Source organism: Lolium rigidum, chromosome 7 (assembly GCF_022539505.1).
Source record: "Lolium rigidum isolate FL_2022 chromosome 7, APGP_CSIRO_Lrig_0.1, whole genome shotgun sequence".
NCBI classification, from domain to species: domain Eukaryota; kingdom Viridiplantae; phylum Streptophyta; class Magnoliopsida; order Poales; family Poaceae; genus Lolium; species Lolium rigidum.
In genome coordinates this window covers 109,762,096-109,768,095 of record NC_061514.1, presented here as the reverse complement: position 1 = coordinate 109,768,095, position 6,000 = coordinate 109,762,096, and positions in this window count along the sequence as shown.

Sequence of the window (6,000 nt, the reverse complement as noted above, 5' to 3'; positions counted from 1 at the left end):
GGGGTTGAAGTTTTCTTGTTCTTCGAACGCAAACTCTTCGCGGCTGGTTCAGATGCGTTTAGACGCGCCAGAATCTTCTTCGTCAGGGTTTCTCTTCCTCTTGCGTTTATCCGGAGAAACCGCGGGAGGAGGAGAGTTTGAATAGGAGGAGCCAGGAACTTGTTCTGACTGCGAGATTCTGTCAAAGGAACCCGCACTCTTTTCAGATTCCGCGAGTTCGCTCTCGCGAACAGAGGTTTCTTGCGAGTCATCAGTGATGATGGCTCTCTCAGATACATCTCCACCTTCGGGGAGTGGAGGAAAAGAAGAAAGAGTCTGGTGGTCCTGCAGACAGAAAAAACAAGTTAATGCAATAAAATTATCGGAACCACAAGAAGAATAGTGCAATTCGAAGAAAAAAGAACTTACAACTGGAAGGGCATGGACACCACTGAATGGTTCCACGCGACAGGAGGAAGGAACTTCACTTTTCTTGCTCAAGGAGGTGAAGCGGCGTACTAGCTTTTCCAAATCTTTCAGAGGAAGATATTCGGAAACCCTATGAGCATCGTCAACACCCGAATATAGCCAAAGGGGATTCTTGCGAGCTTGGAGAGGTTGCACTCGAATCCGCAGGAAGTGTGCGATGATTTTCACACTCGACAATTTCTCCCCTTTGGTGTTTTGCAACACCTGGATACGAGCAATTAAGGACTCGGTGGCCGCTATTTCTTCAGTTGTGGCTTCAGCGTCCCAGGATCTGCGCCTCTGAACGTCTTCTGACGAGTCAAAAGGAGCACGGCCATACTCCTGAGCATCCGAGGATTCATCCTTGACATAGATCCATTTCTTGCGCCAGCCTTGGACGGAGTCGGCAAATTTCAGGTCAAAATAACCGGCTTCTGGCCGCACACAAATACAAACACCACCTCCATTGTAGATGGTGTTCTTCGAGTTGTTGCGGCGAAGATAGAAAATGTGTTTCCATATGACCCAGTGGGGGTGGATGCCCAGGAAGCACTTGCACAAGGTAATGAAGATGGAGATATGGAGAATGGAATTGGGGGTCAGCTGATGGAGCTGAATCCCGTAAATAAAGAGAAGACCGCGGAGAAATTCATGGACGGGAACAGATAATCAACGGACGAGAAAGTCAGTGAAAATTACCCGGAAGCCTGCAGGAGGATGAGGAGTACTTTCGTCCCCTGGTGACATAGGCATCCCGAATGGGCCTGCCGAATAAGGCACCCGAGGATGGTTGGAGGCCCACGACCCGAATTTTATGAAGCTCGGAATCCCAATAAGCGTCAATATGGAAAATAGATATAGATTAGGAATAGAGTCTTGTAATAATACGGGAAGGTCTCTGATAGTCTCCCAGACTTTGTAACTTGTATGATACGAAAGCCTCGGGTCTGCCTCCTATATAAAGGGGAGCCGAGGGAGAAAGAAAGGATCGAATCATTGTCAATGCAAACCCTAGTTTTTCATAGTTGAGCACCTTTTCGGTTGAACCTTCGAGATCTACTTGCCCTCTACTTTCTGCGAAACCCTAGTCTACAACGTGTAGGCATTGACAAGTTAAACCCTTGTCAATTGGCGCCGTCTGTGGGGATTGGAGGCGACAAGGAGCTGATCTCGATGGCATCGTCAACATCATCGGTAGCAAGCAACGCGATGGACGGAAGTAAACAGGTCAAACATGATCTCATTGATTTTGTTCCTCACCCTCCCGCCCGTTTGCATGCATATGCCGATTTGCAGGAGTCGACGGAGATGACGTTCGGGAGTTTCCACTTCCTCGTCGGGAAAGAAGGATCACACCGTTTTGCGGAACCGATTTTCTCGGGACCGTCACCGGCCGATTCTGATTTTTCGGGATCATCAACATCAATCATCGAGTCAGGCGACGAGGAACTTTCGTCGTCAAGCTTCACCAAGCCCGCCATCGGCGGAGAACTCGCCGATATGTTCGGCAACATGTCTTTTGGGTCGTTCACGAGCTCCGATCTGAGCGATGACTCGGACAGCGTCGATAACTTTGACTTCATCGACAGATCTACTTCTATTCGGGAGGTCTTCGCCGATCTATCAGACGGTGTCACCAACCTTAAAGAAGAAAACAAAGCTACAATATATCATCAAATCTGTGTAATCGGTGAATCAAGCCATCCAGAAGAGGCGTCATAGGCTTTAGATGATCTGGGCAATCCATACATTGATCCCGCTGATTTTACGCGAGGAACCGGAAATAAGTACGTCGGGACCACACCTTGCAAAAAATGTAGCTTCCGCAAGCATCTTGGGATAGAGCTCAGAGAGCCATGGATGGCACGGAGCCGATGACCACAATAGCCACAGCAGAAGAATTGCAAGCATATCAATATAGACTCGCTCATGCCGGACGTGAACTGGAAAAACAAAGAAAGGTACTTGACAATAGAAGAGCTGCAGCTTCCGCATCAAGTGCACGTAGGGCCAACCTGAGCCGGCAATCAGGAACTTCGGGAGATAATCACAGAGCGGCACGCGCAAGACGAAGATCTCGACTGGCGAAAACGCCCGAGAATGAGCGCGAGAATCTGATCCAAAACCTCGACATGTCCTTTATGTCGATAGACACAAGAGGGCACATCATCCCCAAAACACCGGAAGCAGGATATATGGCGACTCATGCCTTCATACTGGCATCCAAGCCACCTCTCGGAGATCCCAGAGAAGCTTTGTACCAGATGGTTATGGCAGGAGTTGGTGTCATGGGAACAGCGATAGCAGGTTCAAGCACACCGCAACCCGGAAATGATCCACGAAGAAATAGTCCAAGGAAAAATAGTCCTCGTCCTACTGCGGTGGCAGCATCAGACCCTCCACGGGAAGGTGATGCAAGAAACATGGTGACTCAAACGCTAATCGATAGAGCACGTCAAAATAGATCAAGGCGGCACTCGCCAGAAGTCGACGAAGAGGATATGTGTGGACTCCCTTGCTTTACCCGACGAGTTCGTAAAACTCGGCTTCCCTCTGGGTTCAAGTTACCCGATAACTATAAAAAGTTCGATGGTTTGCAGGAACCAGAGGGTTGGTTAATCGACTACCTGGAAACAGTAAAATTGACGGGTGGAACTAGAGCAACAGCCATGTAGAGCATTCAGGTTCACCTCAGCGGAGCCGCAAGATCGTGGATAAAGAAATAACCAGAAGGGTCCATCGACAGCTAGGAAACTTTCGAGGACTTGTTCGTAAAAAAATTCCGTTCCACGTGCAAGAAACCTGCATCAATAGAGCAACTAAGGGCCTGCAAGCAGAAGTATGATGAACCAATGAGGATGTATATCCAGCGATGGAACATCATAAAAAATTCGGCAGAAAATATATCTTATGAAAGAGCAATTGACGCATTTGTTGCGGGGATCCGAAGAAGAGACTTAATCGAGGATTTGGGTAGGTTCAACCCGAGAACAATAGCAGAGCTCAAGTGTTGGGGGGATGGCCCCCGGTATGCCAAAGGCATGGCAAACTTGCCTTGTTTTAGCTGTCAAGATACCGGTTTAAGGTTTATTCCAGATAACTAAGTTGAGTTTGTGGCCAAGTGAATGTATACCGGTATCCCAGAAGGGGTATACCGGAATATGTTAAACTCAAGAAGATATCGGAGTACCGGCATGAGCTAAACTGTACCCTGTCGGCACTTTGGTCAAAGATTCCCTCGGAAGCTAGAGGACAAAGATGAGCGAAGCAAATCAGCTTTAAACGAAGCCCTGGCGCCAAAGCAGAAGATGACATAAAAGCTACCGGAGGACGTCACTGCTCCCTGATTAAAGACATACCGGTGTCATCTAATGCCAAAGAGGCTTCGTAAAGTAGTTTGTCCAGTCAAAGATGCCATTAGGGTTTCTTCCCTTGTAAGCCACCCTCTCCCCTATATAAGGAGAGGGGGCACACCCCAGCGCGGGAGGACTCCTCATTAGACAGATCACGAGTTAGTAGATCGCGCCTAGAGAAAGGGCTTGTACTGTTCTTCTTCAACCTCTGGCCAAGGCCAAGTTCATCAATAAAGATACCGGTATTCCACCCAAAATCCATCCCTGTGTAACCAAAACCCTCCCCCGAATCCTCTAGCACACATTCGGCCCCAACTTAAGCCACCCCATGGCATCTGTTTGTTCACCACGATGACAGTTGGCGCCCACCATGGGGCCAGCAGCTGCGCTTGCTGGAGTTCATATTCGGGAGGGCCTCCTCACCATCTCCGGCGAGCGCACGGTGTCTGGGCTCGTCCAGCGCCTTGGCTCGTAGGATTTCGTCAACGACAATGCGGGCTGCTTTGCCAACGGCGGAAAGTTCCCCAAGAACGGCTGCATCATCGAGTTCGGTAGCCACCGCGTCTACCTCGGCACCGTCCCTGTGCGCCAGTACCTCTCGCCGGTGCTGGTGGCGCCGGACCTGCCAAGATCTGCTGCTCGCGGGCTGCGCAACGGCTCCGCCAGCGGCAGCGTGGAGGTGCTGATGGCTGGCGTAGGCGACAACGGCAAAGAAGCTGCCGCGGAGGGCGTGGGACAGGCCAAGTCCACGCGTCAGGCCAAGCCTCCCACCGAGCGCGGCGAGGTCATCGGCGGAGCGTCAACCGCACCGCCGGAAACTCCACTCCAAGCGGCCATGAGCGTGCTGGCAACGCCCATCGCGCAGAACATCGACCCGGCTGCGGCTCAGGTTGAGTTGGAGGCGCAGCGGTAGAAACTGCTCCCCGGTGGCGCGGACATCCTCAAGGCGCAGCGCGAGCTGAACCTAACCCTACATGAGTACAACGCTGCCCATGGCTTTGCTTCTGTTAGCGCGCAACCAGTTAGGGCTGCAGAACACCGGCTTAAAGCGCGCAACCTAGATCAGGACTTGCACAAAGAGGTTCTTGCTGGAAAGAGTGCATCAGTATCTCTGACCGTAGTAGAAAAACCTAAGGTATAGCAGTCCGGATAAGACGATAAAAGCTGCTAGGGCTGCCGTACAGATGTGTGAATCGCTCTCAGGCGAGGCTTTGGCAAAACAGCAAGATAGAGTAAGAGAGTTGCTTGACATGATAGAGGCACAAAACGCTGAGCTTGCTAGGATCAACAAAGCAGCGCTAGCGTCAAAATCGATCCGGTCGGCAAAGAATGCCAGTAGCAAGTCCCATGGGCAGGCATCGTCCCCCCATCCGGACAAAAGAAGAGAAAAAGAAGGAAATGCACGGCAGATGACCGTGTATGATCCGGTCCTTGCCGGAAAACAACAAGCCAGGCAATATGAGGCCGGTAGAAAAAATCAAGGAGCAGGTCATGGCTATGCCGGAGATGACTATGCCGGAAACGCTTACGTTGGTAACGCTTATGCCGGTAAAGGTGAAACCGGGCAAAATTATAGAGCACACAGAGTAGCTTATGTTGAGGAAATGCCACCACCAAGGTACCGGCAGGCAAGAGCCGCGGTACCGGAAAGATACGATGAGGCTGATTCCGGAATGGAACGGACCGGAGTTTACCGGAACCCATTGGGCGAACGTGTGTGTGAAAGATGCCTGTCAAACCGGGATGCGAGGCACAAGCTGGATAGAGTGCATCTCTCCGAGATAATCGAAGCTGAAGGTCAGCCGGGTCCACAATGTTTTGGCCCATGGATCATGAGGGAAGAGCCACCGGTACGCAACTTTCAATTGCCCCGTGATACAAAAACATACGATGGAACCACTAAGCCGGAAGATTGGCTTGCGGACTACGTAACAGCAGTATATGTTGCTGGAGGCGGAGGTACCGCCACAGGCGGAGGAAACTGGCGTTAGGCCGTGAGAATCATACCATCTTTCCTGGTGGGACCGGCACGAATTTGGCTCAACAACTTGACAAAAAGGAAGTATAAATGTCTGGCTGGATTTTGAGGAAGCTTTTGTGAGCAACTTCAGCAGCACGTACCGGACGCCAAACAGACTGCAGCAGCTCGCTTTATGCCAGCAGCGCGCTAATGAAACAGACCAGGATTACCTGACCCGGT